Source organism: Prionailurus viverrinus, chromosome B4 (genome assembly GCF_022837055.1).
Source record: "Prionailurus viverrinus isolate Anna chromosome B4, UM_Priviv_1.0, whole genome shotgun sequence".
Lineage (NCBI taxonomy): Eukaryota > Metazoa > Chordata > Mammalia > Carnivora > Felidae > Prionailurus > Prionailurus viverrinus.
In genome coordinates this window covers 89,320,298-89,336,686 of record NC_062567.1, presented here as the reverse complement: position 1 = coordinate 89,336,686, position 16,389 = coordinate 89,320,298, and the positions used below count along the sequence as shown (strand labels likewise).

At 37.8% G+C, this 16,389-nt stretch overlaps 1 pseudogene; it reads right to left on the bottom strand.

The window, feature by feature from the left end:
* Positions 1-216: 216 nt before the first annotated feature.
* Positions 217-646, bottom strand: LOC125170653 (40S ribosomal protein S24-like; annotated as a pseudogene).
* Positions 647-16,389: the final 15,743 nt, after the last annotated feature.

The window sequence follows — 16,389 nt, the reverse complement described above, 5'->3', positions numbered from 1 at the left end:
TATTTCACAGTTAGGGTTGTGTGTGTGTATATGTATATTACTGTGTGTATATGTTATTGTGTATTATATATGTATTGTGTATCCATATTATTGTGTATATATATTATTATCTATTAACAAACTCAGAGCGTTTATATATTTTACATATATAATACATTTCTATTTTACATATAAACGCTCTGGGTTTATTAATCTTCTCAAGAAAAATCTGCACAATCAACACAGATAGTCACTGCAGAGTCTTGACTCCTTCTTTTTGCCAATACCAGCAATGGCTTGTGCAGTCCCCCCAACTTTCTTCATTCTGGTCTTGCATTCCTTTGGCTGCTTCCTTGACGCCTTTTTCTTCTCATACAGGCCATGTCTTGCAAGTCTACATCTGGGTTCGTTTTTCATGACATAATCCGAGGGATCACAAATCATGCCAGAGCCAATTGTCTTGCCACCACCACAGTGAGTTCTGGATCCAAATATAAAGATGCCGTCTGGTGTAGTCTTATACATTGTGGCTAGCTTTTCCTGAATTTCTGCCGTAGGTACTGTTTGTTACCTTGCTGGGGTGAAGCATGTCAAGGACCGTGTGTTTCTGCTGATGTAGTCAGTTGGTCAGGAACCTCCTGGTCCAGATAGTTACTGTGTCGTCCATGATGGTGGCCAAGCTTCATGACGGTGGAAAAGCGCTGTCGTATAAGGAGACACAGAGTGTGTGGTTGTTTCTCTTTGTGTAAAGTTAAACCAGATCCATGGGTTTTGGTATCGTCAACTTGATCCGTTCTTTATAAAGCTCCCCATTAGTCTTTCACTTAATGGCCCAGAAGCTATTGATGGCCTTTGCCCAGATTCTTTATCTTGTTAGGGATTGCAAAGTGGTGATGTTTAAATTCTATTGTCCTTTCTGCATTTATTAGCTGCAATGAAAACAAAACAAACAAACAAACTTTCCCTCATCAACTCTTTGGTTACTCTGAGATACAGTCCTTATGGGAAAAGCATGATAAATGCTTGATTCTGTCTCTCCCTTTCCATTTTGTTATCAGCTTCCAAGATGACTAATGAATACTTTTAAGTATTTTTTATAAACTCATGTATTTTTTAAGTATATTTTATAAACTCATGTAATGCATTTCATCATGCTGAATGTTAGTTATTTCTAGATAGGTAATGTTCTTTAGACTGTAGGTATGGCATGCCATTACAGACCACGGAAAGGCAAGGGCTATATGCTAATCTCAATTGGGAAACTCTGAAAGTAATAAAAAGGACCATTAGCAGAAACGTGATCAAACTATGAAAAGTAGTCAACAACCACACAAAGCCCTGAAAGAACTGAAGCAGAACAGACAGGACTATGTAGAACCATCCCAGGAAGCAGGGACACTGGGTCAGGGGGCAGTGGGAATGTCACAGGGGAGGGGCAGATTGGAGAGAACGCAGAGCCACTGAGTCAGCATTCAGGGGGACGGCAGTGAGAATACTTTGAAACTGGAACTAAAGATGTAGAGCGGGGAGCCAGTGAGAGTCTTGAGTAAATGTGGGATAAAAGGGACGAATGTGAGCCAACAAACTCTGTAGGGAACCTTGAGAGGGAGTTTTTGAATAAGAGCAAAGGGGTTAAACTACGAAACCTCATTTAGGGTTAAACTACAAAACCTCATTTAAGTAAAAGCAACTGGGTATCTGTACATTGACCAACTGTATCTAGTATGTGAGCTCAGATGTGTTCATTTGTTATGCCCTCCCGCTGGGCCTGTGTCACTCCTTAGAGATATCAAAGCGGTGGTGGGGGGGGGGGCACAAAGAGGGGGAAGGGGATTCAAGAATAAAATCTTTGGAGGAGAAATTTTTCAGTGCTTCCTTTCTCTCAGGCAGCAACCCAAAGACACTCGGAGAGCTCCTTAGAGATTGCTTAGGATCTATATTCATCTCAATAGATGGCCATAGTTGACATAAATATTTTCATATTCTGCCTTAAGCTAATATAACAGTGAATTCTACTTAACAATTAGGATAAATATTTTTTACCTTTAATTTTAAGGAAAGTTATAATAAAATCATCAGAAATCATAGCGTAGGAAAGGATCTTAAAGGTCAGATAGTTGTAGTCCTAAATGAGAATACTAAGTCAAAATTCTCATTCCATAAAAAAAACAACAACCCAAAAAACAGTTGACATTTAGATGAACTAATTCAACAGAGAGCCAAGCTCTTGCCTTCTGGGCATAGAAGAAATAACAGCTTTATGAAAGAGTTTTAATAATAAAAAGTAACAGGAAAAACAAACATAACTCTCAACTATTGTACGTTTTTTTATAAAAGGTGTTCTCCTACTATATCAAAGTGCAGATTGCCTACTTGATTTCCTTTTTAGAACCAGTTTCAAGCCAACCTGCAAAACATTAATATTGAATCCAAGATTCAGCATGAATACAGAAGTATTCTGAACAGAAATAGAAAATCAGATGTGAATTTGGGTAAGATTATAGCTACTTGATATTTTTCTTTTTATTAACCATAGCTTCAATAATCCACTTTTAACTAGAAGAGAGAAATTTTATGTTTTTAAAAAATGTTTGTTTGTTGGTCTTTTTTTTTTTTTAATTTTTTTTTCAACGTTTATTTATTTTTGGGACAGAGAGAGACAGAGCATGAACGGGGGAGGGCCAGAGAGAGAGGGAGACACAGAATCAGAAACAGGCTCCAGGCTCTGAGCCATCAGCCCAGAGCCCGACGCGGGGCTCGAACTCACGGACCGCGAGATCGTGACCTGGCTGAAGTCGGACGCTTAACCGACTGCGCCACCCAGGTGCCCCTGTTTGTTGGTCTTTTTAAATCTTTTATTTGAAATGCAATATTAAGGCCACTGAGAACTAAAGCTTACCAGACACAGTATATTTTCACATAAATATTGGGATCATTTGTGACATGTACTATGACAGAATGGTCATAGACTTAACTTTAGCCTGTTTTTTTTTTTTTGTTCCTACTTTTGAGCTGCTAAAGGAAGTATCTTTTTTTTTTTCAAAATTGCCTCAAAAATTACTTTTAATGGTTAAAAAGCATAACTTTACTTTTGAAAGTACTTTCACTTTCTTAAAAAGGTAAATCCTCATTATTAATATTGAGTATTTTAGGGCAAGTTCACACATGAACTCACAGCTCACTCTTTACCCACATTCCTCTCTAGATATGCAATCTATTATTAAGGAAAGGCTAGAAGAATATCAATAAATGTATATATAAATCTGAAAATATGCATTTAAACATAACACATACTAATCAAAAGAACATATTTGGGACAACTATTTTAATGGATATCTCTTAAGGCAATATGATCTCTTCAAATTTTGTATATGTGTGTCTGTGTATGTGTATGTCCTCAGATGATACCAGAATACCCATTGAAATATTATGGGGTATTAGTCTGAGAAAATAAATGAAGAATTCTGTAACTAGCCTCAACACAATTTAGAATTACTCTCCTCCCCTATAATAGTTCTAAAATACAATTTTAATTAGTCTCTGCATATACTTCTGAACTGAACTGAATGTTGCTCTTGCCTGTGTGTCAGACTAAGCCACAAATATTGAATGTTCTATTCAAATAGAAATGAGACAGCTTCTGAATGCCTCATTGTTCTTATTTTAACAGAAATCGTAATATATTTTACCTACATCATGGGGATATTAAACCTCAGTAGCCAATGACTTTGAAGGAGTTGTCACATCTAGGTAAGACGTGACTTATTTATATATGAAATCTCTCTTTTTGTAAATGTTTATTTATTTATTTTGAGAGTGGGGGGAGGAGGGGCAGAGAGAAAGGAAGAGGGAGGATCCCATTATGACCTGAGCCGAAATCAAGAGTCAGACGCTCAACATACTGAGCCACCCAGGTGCCCCTAGATATGAAATCTCTTAAATGAGATATGACATATGTGTAGAAGATATGATTACAAAATAGTTACAAACTCCAACAGCCAAGCCTGAAAACATGTCTTATAATTGTCCTGGAGCTTTTTCTGAAGACCTGAGTTACTCTGTAACCACTGCCCACCTCCCAACTCTGTTCTAACCAAAGAAGCTAGCATTCATTGGAAATTGTTTGCTCTTGGGAATTATTCTTACACTCTTGGTTAAAGTAAAAAAAAAAAGTTGTGTAAAAACTGACTGACCCAATTTAGATAAGAATTGATTGTTTCAAACTGCCCACTCTTCTTTACTTTTGTGGAGAGAAGCAAAATTTGTACATATGTGTATGTGTGTGTGTTCCCGAAAGGTTACTTTAAACTGGAGATAAGGTTAGCGATTTTACAGAAAATAGCTTTGTGTTTTTCCACGGATCAGTGGTATGGTCATTTTTGACCTCTTGTGGCACAACTCAAATAATAAAAAATTCAAGTTCGACTTGCCATTCATTCTAAAGTTAAACTGACTTTCAGATCATTATCAGAAAAAAAAAGCTCAGTAAACAAACTTTTGAACCATGAAACAAATAACTCCCAGGCGTGCCTCCTAGAGTCAGGCAATTCTAGCCTGCATTTTGGAAAACAGAAAATGTTTCCATCGAAGCAAGCCTGTGTCAGCATCTCAGTTCTATCACCTCCTTTCCGTCTTCACTTTAGGAGTGTGCTATCCAAGTATTCGTTGGATGCCGGTAAAGCCTGGAAAACCCCCCTCCCTATGTTTATTGTTGTTTTAAGGTAGCCATAATCACTTCTAAATAGATATTGACTATCATCATGTAGCAATGTTTAGTTTGAGGGATGTGTAAGGAAGAGGGGCAGAGGAAATATTTTTTCCCTGCCTGCTTTATAGGGGTAGGTTTGGTGTAGTTGCACATTTGAACTGTGAACCAGATTCTGGCTAGCAGAATCACCTTATCCCAACGTGCCTGTGCTTATTGGGTCTCCACCCAGCAATGGGGATTTAGCTGATACACAAAGCACGGAAACAAGCCCATCCTTTTCCGTCAGTATTCCCTGCAGTATGGGGCTAGGTCTGCAAAATACCCATCGCAGACATTAAAGTGGTTCCCTACCGGCCCCTGCGAAGAAGATATAATCAGGAAATGTAAAATTGAAAGATGCTACTGTTTTACTGCAACTTCTGACTTTATTTCATTGGCTACTCTATTTTATCACTACGTATAATTGTCTTGAGGCACTGGAAGATTAAGGAACTATGTTACATGACTGATTTACACGTGATGCCATAATAATCTGTGCCCAGACTGATCTTTTAAATAAATACTGTAATGTTTTATTTGCTAGTACTGCATATGTTTACTAATGATTACATATTCATAAGTTAGTCTTGTCTCCCCAACTTTGAGGTACATTACTTAAGGGAAAAGACTAGGGTTTATATGTCTTTTGTACTCATAAAGTCCCTGTCCCAGCACTGAATACTTTATAGTCATATCGTTCCTTGACTACAATTTATTTGTTTAGAAATTTTAGTGGTAACTGTCTCTATAATTATAACGTATAAAATCTTTATGTATCACAGAAGTAACTTCTAGTAGAATAATATTTAATTTTAAAAAGTGAGTATGAGCTGACTTACTATGTTCCAAGAAATACTGATATTATCCCCATTTTCCAGACAGAAAAACTGACATTCAACAGGGTTTCAAAAATTCACACAGGTAGTAAGTGAGGGGGCTGCAATCCAAAGCAGTTCTGTTGGATTCTATGCTGTTATTCACAATGCAATTCTTTCTTCCATGTTTACACATTTAATATGCTTCTAGTTTTCAACTTTAAGCTTTTCCAATTAAAACAAAATAAAGGATGAACTGTTGTGGGAAAGGATTTCATAGGGGGAAGGAGTGAAATGGCTGTCAGTTGCTCTTGATCCCTTAAATTTAGCAGCTTAGGTTTGAAGTGTTTTCCACTTATGTGACTGCAATTTAAAGGAGCTTGTGAATATCAAGACTGCTCACCAGGGGGGTGGGAGGGAGGAGAGGGTGGGTGATGGGTATTGAGGAGGGCACCTTTTGGGATGAGCACTGGGTGTTGTATGGAAACCAATTTGTCAATAAATTTCATAAAAAAAAAAAAAAAAAAAAAAAAAAAAAAAAGACTGCTCACCAGTGACGTCAGAGTGTACCAAGAAAGATCAGGTTGCAGACTTTTCAGCATGATCTGGGGGCCCAGTACATACCAATGATTTTTATCAGATTAGAAGTCAGGCAGTCTACTGATATCTATATCAGAATTAAATGCAATTACAAACTTGTAAACAGCTGAAAAGAAAAAAAAACCCACAGAAATGTTATAAAGCTGTAGCTGATAATGTTTTGTCCTTTTTGCTGCAGACTTTGAATATTTTATTCAAAGAACTGATCCGAAAACAGTTGCCTCAGACAGATTGTGAGGAATGGGGTTCGTCTCTGTAGGGCCCTTGCGATATTAGCTGACCCTCCACTCTCTTGCTGGGTGGTACCCTCCGGTTGTCGGTTCAGGGACCTTCTCCAACCCTTCAGTGTAAGTTTGCTTACCGAAGAACAAACAATTCCATGTCTGCTTTCCTCTGTCTCCCTAGTCTCCTGGCAGTTTTTACCTGCTCAGCTGGTTGCTAGTTGGTGAAAATGCAATAAATCAATCTCTGATTGTGTCATGATTGATACTAATAAGGCATGCTTCAATGTGGATTTCATGGAGACCATGATTTGACCCAAAGATTCTCTTTCTAGGACTAGGAAGGGTAATCTCAGTAATAGAAAAAAGAATAACACTGCAGTGGTCTCACAGCCTGTGGGATTAAATTTAGTGGCAGAAAAAAAAAAAAGAATTACTGCTCAAAAAAGAGCACGGTTTGGTGCTTATGTCAGTCAAATGAGTGGGACCACTGAACAGCACCGGTGGAACGCAGTAATAACACTTAAATTTCCTGACCCCAACTATACTTTCTTTAGCAATTTTCCCCCTATAGTGAATCTTTTGCTATAGTGAATCTTTTGCAAGACTTTTTTCCCTTTTGGTATCTCAATAAGTCTGTGAGTATAGTATAATCATGAACAAAAAATTCTTACTCTTGGTTTAGAAGATGTAGCTTAATAAATTATATTCTTATGAGTACTCGTTGAAGCAGGAAAAATTCCTATTCTTCCATTCCAACTGAAAGCCTTCCCCTGAACAAGTTGTTAAGACACGTTCAGAGATGCCTATCATGGGAACATATACTAGGATAAATTGACTGTAGGAGAAGAAGGCAGAGATTAGTCACTCACAAGTTGGCAGCATAAAGACCAGGTAAAGAACTGCACACCAGCCTGACAATCAGGAGATAAACTGGCACCCTGCCCTGGTTTGGGTGGGCACTTATTTCTTAATGAATTAGTTAGTTTTCCATAGACTTTGTTAATGAAACTACAGAATAAAGAAGTTTAAAATACATTTTAGGGGCGCCTGGGTGGCGCAGTCGATTAAGCGTCCGACTTCAGCCAGGTCACGATCTCACGGTCCGTGAGTTCGAGCCCCGCATCAGGCTCTGGGCTGATGGCTCAGAGCCTGGAGCCTGTTTCCGATTCTGTGTCTCCCTCTCTCTCTGCCCCTCCCCCGTTCATGCTCTGTCTCTCTCTGTCCCAAAAATAAAAATAAACGTTGAAAAAAAATTAAAAAAAAAAACAAAACATTTTAAGGGGTGCCTGGGTAACTCAGTCGGTTAAGTGTCTGACTTTGGCTCAGGTCATGATCTCACGGTTCGTGAGTTCGAGCCCTGCATCGGACTCTGTGCTGACAGCTTGGAGCCTGGAGCCTGCTTCTGATTCTCTGTCTCCCTGTCTCTCTGCCCCTCCCCTGCTCACACTCTGTCTCTCTCTCTCAAAAATAAATAAACATTAAAAAATTAAAAATAAAAAGAAGTTTAAAATACAATTTAAAAAGAAGACTTAAAGAGTTTCTACAGTCACAGTGTATTCCTTAGGGATTATTAACTTCTTGACGAAGTAAACAATGATTAACTCCTTTGGATAAAGTCTGAAACTATAGAAAGTGAACATGTCAAGTATCAAATGCAAACTTAATGGGCACACCCCTGTTTCCTTATGCAATTGCTTCATTGCCTCAAAATACCTGGTCCAGAATAAATTCTTACTAGACAGCCATCCTGGTTCACAAGCATCCGGTGATACCCAAGATAACCAATCTGCAACATATAAGGCTACTTTATTTACTTAGCGTTTCTGAGATAAGAATTATGCTAGCAAATATTTGATCACTAACCCACTCCTGCTGGTGTCCCCATATCCCATGAATGTGACTGTGCGAGAGGATGGCGAGTTGCAAGTGATTTTAACTGCCCACGGAAGGAAAGGGTCAATCCGAGGCTGAAGGAGTTTGGAAGCCAGCACTAAATGAGTGAATATTCAAAAAGGAAAATATCTCTTTCTGCAATACACATAGTGGAAGTGAATAAATGTGGAAGTGGGTATCCTTGAAATCCCCAATCGATTCAGTGTTTGCAAACACTGAACAATGCCAAACCTCCTCAGAATTATTGGTGTGTATATCGGGGGGATATATTCAGAAGACTAAAGACAAATTACACAATGATCTTTTCTCTTGCCAGTCCTTTCTTTTTTTTTCTCTCCTTAGCCTCGTTTAATCTGACAGAATGGGCTCCTAAATCTTACTTGGTGGCATCAGCCAGTACCCAATTCATTGTCCATTATTTCCACAAGGCTTGATGATTTTCTCCAGAATACATGTAAGCACAATATGGAACACAGAGGTATTTTCCATTGCCCCTAACACATACGCCCAATGACAAATTTCTCATTAAAAGTCATTACAAAATACGCAGACTTGTACGAATATGTTTGGTGTTTTCTTTTATGTCCGTAATGGTTTTTTTTGAAATCACCAGGAAAGAATAGATTCTAAAACGCAGTGGTTCGTCTCTCAGACCTCATTATTCTGTCCTCACAATGTGCATCACAATGAAATGACTGACTAAGGACTTTGAATACAAGTAAATATAGAAGCTCTATGTAAATAGGCTTGTCGAATCAGGAGAAAGAAAGAAAAGGCTCTGAGGAGTTGTTTATGCTTTCTTTCATCTGAAGTGCCATTTTCTCTGTACATCAGATAGCATATTGATTTTAGTGTACTTCAATTCTCAATTTTCCATAAACCATAAAAACCTTAATGGCTTCTCCAAAGCTCAAGTGAGAAACAATCAATTAATTTTCCCAGTAGTTCAACTCTGTCAAAATTAAAGTGCTATTTTAATGAATTTTTCAGACATTGAGGATCTACAGAGCAGCAGTTTAATGCCAAAAAGGCTTTCTTTTACTAAGGCAAGAAAAGTTTAAATATACACCAATTAAATAGAGAGTTCAAATGTTTTAACCTTTATTAAAGACATGAAAATGCAAGTCGCTTTTCCATGGCATTTTTCTAGGGTTTAACCTAACACTGAGTCCACAGCAGTTCTGAACAGAACTGTTGCAGAATCATCCATAACATAATAATCAAATGCATCAGCTACTACCCTGGGACACCATTCCTCTGTGTTGTGATTTGAAGAATAACAAAAGGGCTGTCCTACTTTCTCCCACAGGTCCGTATCAGACCTCAAATTCCCACTGCTAATACCACCTCTATGAAACAAGGCATTTTTTTTAAAGGCCACAGTAAAAATTCCTGGAAGGAGAGGAGGCTGGGGAACCAACATGTTTTCAGTTGCACAATAGTAAACGGATAGCCCATTAGCATAGATTCCTTTATCAGATTAGTTAACTGTCACATAGAAAGCGGAGATTACAGTGGAGACAGGTGCAGTTTGGGAATGGTGGTGAGGAGGTGGGCAGGTCTCTATCTTGAAATGACGATGCGGACAGCTCCCAGGAGACAGAAAACACATAGAGATGATGGAAAAGAGGATGCTAAGAAGGGTCAGGATTTGAACAGGCTGTGGGCAGCCTCAAAGTAAAATTTCTTTCAGGCTGCTCTGAATAGGACGAAGAAGATAAAACACCAGAACAGTAATTGGAATGGTGAAATGAGTTGAAAAATAGACCTAAGTTACAGGCAGAGAGGACATCCTAGTCCATTTCACTAGTAGACTATGGACTGTACTTTGCTGAAGTAAAAGGTAAGTGATGTTGATTGCTTGACAAAATTCAAATTCACTTTGTTTTGGATATGAGAGAATTTTCTGTGATCCTGAGAAGATATCATGGTGTTTCATCTGGTGGCTGTTCAGGCTTTTTGTTCTGTTTTTGTTTTTCTTCCTTATTTGATTGTTTCTTTTTTTTTTTTAATTGGGTTATAATGTAAAACTCATTTAATAACTTAATGAATTTAGGAAAGTTGTTTTGAGGAGTCTAACTTATTTTTTTCATTTCTTTTTTTTATTATTTTTAAAAATGTTTATTTATTCTTGAGAGACATAGAGAGACAGAGCATGAGCGGGGGAGGGACAGAGAGAGAGAGGAGACACAGAATCAGAAGCAGGCTCCAGGCTCTGAGTTGTCAGCACAGAGCTCGAAGCAGGACTCAAACTCAGGGAGCAGGGAGATCACCACCTGGGCCGAAGTCAGACGCTTAACGGACTGAGCCACCCAGGTGCCCTGAGGAGTCTAACTTGTTTATAATTTCCTCCAAGACTGGATCTGTTACAGTTCCTTCACAAGAAGGAGGCACTTTCGTATACAACCATTAAACAGACTAATTTGCAATTTGGCCTATTTCTTGTTAGATTTCAGGGTGGCGGTAGATGGGCACATTTTTTGTTGCTCATCTGGTCCATTGTTTATTAAAATTTTGAAGTAATTCCCTTTGTCTACCTGTTAATCGCCTATAGGCATTTCCACAGTACAGGTCTTTTCTGACTTCTTAGTGCTGGGGTAGCTTCTAAGTAAAGCCCCCGGGACTTCTGCTTCCCATTTACAGAAAGTGGGTTGGTATTTCTTCTTGGAAGCTGATCTGCCTCAGGGTTTCTAGGAGGGGCTACCTGTTGTCATTCTGAAGTAAGTAGAGTTATTTCTCTCCCACCTTCATTTCTAGCCACATAGTTTCTTAAAGCTTCAGCTACTGTGTGGGTGGGCAAATGGAAGGTGCTGATTATCTTTCAGGGCATAAATAAAAATCAGGAGGCAACCCAGTCACCGAGTGCAAGAAGGAAAATCACATCATAAATCTCAGAAGTTCTTTTCCATTTACATAACCAGTAGCAAATATCACTGTAGTGCTTAAATAATGTAAATATAAACTAGGAGTGACTCTATCCATGGATCTTAATGAAACATCGTATATAATAAGTGCGGAATAAAAAGGCTCATTGAACAGATTTTTAAAAGTCAAAGAGAATATAAACAAATGCTCATACATGCATAATACATATGTGTCAGGCACTTTGTGTTCAATGCTATCTTAAGCTGGAAAAATAAATAGGCTTACAAATCCTTAAGGGACTTTTTTTTTTCTTTTTAACCTTTTACACATTACACAGAAACTGCTCTAAGGTTGGTGTTCCTGGGATTTCAATGGATTGGCTGGTCTGGGCCCCACAGCTAGTGTAGACATGAATGCTGCTTAATGATCGGTTAAAGGGGAGATAGACTTGTCTTCACAAAATGCGTTGTTCGTGCTCTTCGCCGAAACGCTATGCAATTATGATATAATCTATTTATTTCATCCCAGATGTTCACTCACTGTTACTTCGAAGTAGGCAAGTGAGCATTATTTTGTATTTCTTACACCTGGGAATATGAAAATTCTAGGAAACTCAAATCACTTGCAAATAGCGAAGGCTGGCAGAGGCAAGACTGAAACTCAAACTTCTCAAATTCAATTTCTTAGCCTATTTACTTCACAATAGCTGATAGGTATTCCAACTCCAGAGAAGTTGGGGAACAAAAACCTCAAGTCTTCAAACATTTCTTTACACTATTGTTTTTAAAAACAATATTTATTAAGAAATTCCAATTAAGAAATGTAATATTGCTTTTTAGAGAAATTGAAAAATACAAAAATGTATGAAAAGATGAGAATAAAATTCACAGATAATACCCAGAGAGAACATATGTTGATGTTTCTTTTCCTCTCTAAAAAAATTGGATTCATACCATATATATATATGTTGCTTTTCATTAATCTAGTAAGTCATCTATATTAACATCTACCATAATTATATGTACTAGTAGGAAACAAGAAAAAAACCTGCCAATACGATGACACAATGCTTAACCACTTAGAATTATTAGTTTATACTTGTTGAAAGAAATTCTTTAAACATAGTTTTATCAAATATCTTGAGTTTATATAAATAAAAATGAAGTGAAATTAATTGGTTAGGTATTCCTAAATTTTTTCATATTTAAGTTTCGACTCTTATGATTCACTCTGTGATTCAGACTTTTCAATGTGTGTGTTTTTCTACACAGTTATTTTCTGTCTCCACCAAGGTGTTGGTGACGTAGCATTTCTTGAAAGTATTATGCTTTTGCCTCTAGAACTTGCCTTAAAGCTGATGTCCCCCATCTGCAAGTTTTTAAAAAAAATTTTTTTTTTTTAACATTTATTTTATGTTTGAGACAGAGAGAGACAGAACATGGAACATGAACGGGGGAGGGCCAGAGAGAGGGAGACACAGAATCTGAAACAGGCTCCAGGCTCTGAGCTGTCAGCACAGAGCCCGACTCGGGGCTCGAACTCACGGACCATGAGATCATGACCTGAGCCGAAGTCGGACGCTTAACCGACTGAGCCACCCAGGCGCCCCGAAATTCGTGATATTTAAGGCCTTTCAACAGCCAGTATAATTTATGTAAACAATTCCCTATTATTGGACATTTAAGACATTTTCAATTTTTTGCCATCCTAAAAAAAGATGTGACAAACATCTTTGAGTATAAACCTTTGCCTTCATCTTTGATAATTTCCTTAAGAGAGAGTTCCCAAAATAGCATAACTAGGTAAAATGATACGTAGTTTGCACTTCCTCTATATTGCCAAATTACTTTCCAAAATCGTGTATCAATCTGTAGGCTAACCAGTAGAATATGTGGGCACACAGGGTTACCTAATCAGTGTTTTTCACTATTCACTAACAGTATGTACAGGTTAAATCTTGCTTTTTGACCAACCTACCCTGTTCTTTCATTTCTTCCTTTATTTTTATTTATCACCTGCCAACATGATAAATAATTCCTTTCCGTTTTTAGTATTTATAACCTTTACTGATTCTATGAATCTCAACCAAAAAGTTCTTAGTCATTGCTTTGCCAATCTTAATTTTCCCTCTAAAGTCAGTTTCCTTAATCACTTCACTGCTCTAATTTTTTAGATACTCAAGGGGCTAAACCTGGATTCATTATTAGAAACTTTTTTTACAAAGGTAGGAACCATCTATTTAATTTTCTTGATGAAATGCTTATTTATGTCTAGAACTCTATTGAATTAGTCATTTTTGCTCTTGTTCATAATACTAATATTAATCCTAATAATAAAAATCACTGTTCTCTATCCTGACCTAAAAGGTTTCTTTTTGAAAAGTTGTCAAACCTTATTGAAATAAGCTAGGTAAAATTATCCAAAGGTAGCACATTAATGGGCTCTGTCTTCATGATCATTGGATATTAATTTAGGAAGTGAAAACTATTTTTAATATTCATCTTCTCAGCAAACCTCTGTTGAGCACACACTATAACGTACAAATGCTTGATGCCTATGGTAATGCCAAGAAGCATAAGGCACATTCCTGGCCCTGCAATAATAATATGTAAAATCTCTTAGATTCTCCCTGTGTGCCAGGCACTGGTCTGAGTCCTTGACATGTACCGACACATCTAATCCACTCGACAATGATGAATGATATGAGATTAATCTTATTAATATCTGTATTTTATAGATAAGGAAACAAGGCTGGGAGAAGCAAGTGATTGTCCAGGATCATACAGATGGATTTGAACTTGACTATTATACTTCCGAATTAATTGGCTTGTTTCACACATACTTTCCTATAAAAACTTACAGTATATAGGATAGACAGATTTACATATAAGTTACAATAAAATGGTGTAAAAATAAGAAGATATGGTAGTGCCGAGCGTTGGGGAAATGAGAGAAACCAAGATGCAAAGAAGAGGTAGGATATGAATGGGCCTTGAAAGATGGAAACAGTATAGTTTGAGATAGAAATAAATTTAGCATGGGGTGGAAAGATGAACTCTAGACCCCAATACTCCTGGATTCAAATTCTGACTGCAGTCCATATTAGTTACAAGACAATTTCTCTTAGCTTCAGACCCTCAACTGGTTTTGGTTCTAATGTGCAAAGTTATAAACATTTGGAAGTGTACGATATGTTGGGGGGTACTGGGGCAGCTCAAGGAACAAGGGAGGGAAGGAAGGGCAGGCATCTGTGGGGAGCAGTTGCAGCTGAAGACAAACGAAGTGGGCATGAGGAATTGTTAGATATTTGAGACAGAGGAAAGATAACTTGTCCTCATGTTATGAAAATGGAAACAATAGCAATAAGGTTGGTTATGGTAAGGTTTGGAGCAAGGAGAGGCTGAAGAAGGGAACCTAGAAGAGGCTCACCTGGTTTGCCCAGGTAAAAGATAACAAAGGCATGAATCAGGGCAAAGGAAGAAGAGAGATTCCAGAATACTTTCAAAGGTAGATTTGAAAGAATTTGGTAACCAATTGGGGACTTGGGATTGAGTCAAAATGTTCCTCAGATTTTCCTCCCAGGGGCCTGAAATGATGATAATGCCTTTCACAGAGAGAAATTGCAGTTAGTTTAGGAATGAATCAGAGTTGAAAACTTGGGTGTCAGCAGTATAGATGACTTTGCAAAGTTTGAATGTAAAGAGAAGGAGAAAGTTGGAACTTTGAGTATCAGTAATCCTAAAGCTAATTTAGGAAGGTAAATCTCTTTTGGATTAATACTTTCTTTTATTCAGCAAAATATATATATATATATATATATATTTATTATGACGTCTTCTTTTCATTCTTATCAGGACCTTTTATTCTCTTTTTGGATTCTCTCCAAGGCATTCCTCTGAGAACTTATTGAAGGCTATAGACTTTCTTATAACCCCAAGTGTGTATGTGCAGATATATGTGTGGAGGGAGGGAGGAATCATAAACATACATACACAATTTTGCATACAATTTTAGGGAGTTCTTGTATTTTTTGAGGCCAAGCCCATGAAACCAAAGAGTCCGCTCTGCATAATTTATTTTTTTTACCAATGCATTAATATTTTCTCCAACTATAATTAACTACATGTCAGTGTTGCACTAAGTGCCTTATCTATACCGGCTCATTTAATCCCCATCATGTATCTCCATATAGGCATTACATTTCAAACAGGGAGAACACAGAATTAGGTTAAATAAATTGCCCAGAATTATAAAGTTAGTATGTGGTAGAGGCAGGGTTTGGATAGGTATCTGTATGAGTCAGGTTTCTAGGAGAATCAGAACCAATAGGGTGTGTGCGTTTGTGTGTGTGTAAAGAGATTTATTCCAGTAACGTGGCTCATGTGATTATGGAAGCTGACAAGTCCCACGATTTGCAGTCAGGAAGCTGGTAACCTAGAAAGGCTGCTGTTTTAGTTCCAGTCTGAGTCCTAAGGCCTGAGACCCAGTGGTGTAGTTCCCATTCAAAGGCTGGCAGGCTTGAGACACAGGAAGAGGTGATGTTTCAGTTCGAGTCCAAAGGCAGGACAAAGCTGATGTCCTGGTTCAAAGGCAGCCAGGCAGGAGGAATTCTCTCTCAGTCTGAGAGGAGTCAGCCTTTTTCATACTATTTGGACCTTCAACTGGTTGGATGAGGACCACCCACATTAGGGAGAGCAATCTGCTTTACTCAGTCTACTGATTTAAATGTTAATCTCATCTAAAAACACCCTCCCAGAAACACCTAGAATAATGTTTGACTAAATATCTGGGCACCCCTGTAACCCAGTCAAACTGACACATAAAATTAACCATTGTTCTCTCTCTGACTCCAATTACTCTGCCCAGTACTGTCATTTTAAAACTTACTCTATTTTTCTTAGATGAACTTTTTTTTTTTTTTTTTTGCTTTCACACAAGCTTTACTTAAATTATTCATGTTAGAGCTTCTTCTCCTATGTTTTCCCTTTCCGCAGTTACGTTCCCCTAACCAAAGATTTGAAAGTAAAGAACACTTGGATTCATTCTGTTTGCTTTCTGCTCTCTTTTCTCCCCCCAAGAAGATAAACTATCCAAGGAAGCTTCTTCTTTCATTTTGAATGTTCAAAAAGGGTTTTGCAGCTAAAAGTGAGTTAACAACATCTAAAAGACTCCACGGGTACCCACTCGAAGCGTCTATCAGGTGTGAAAAGAGTTTTCAAATGCACTGCATGCAATAGAAAGGATGTGTTAGGTTTGGTAGCAGTAC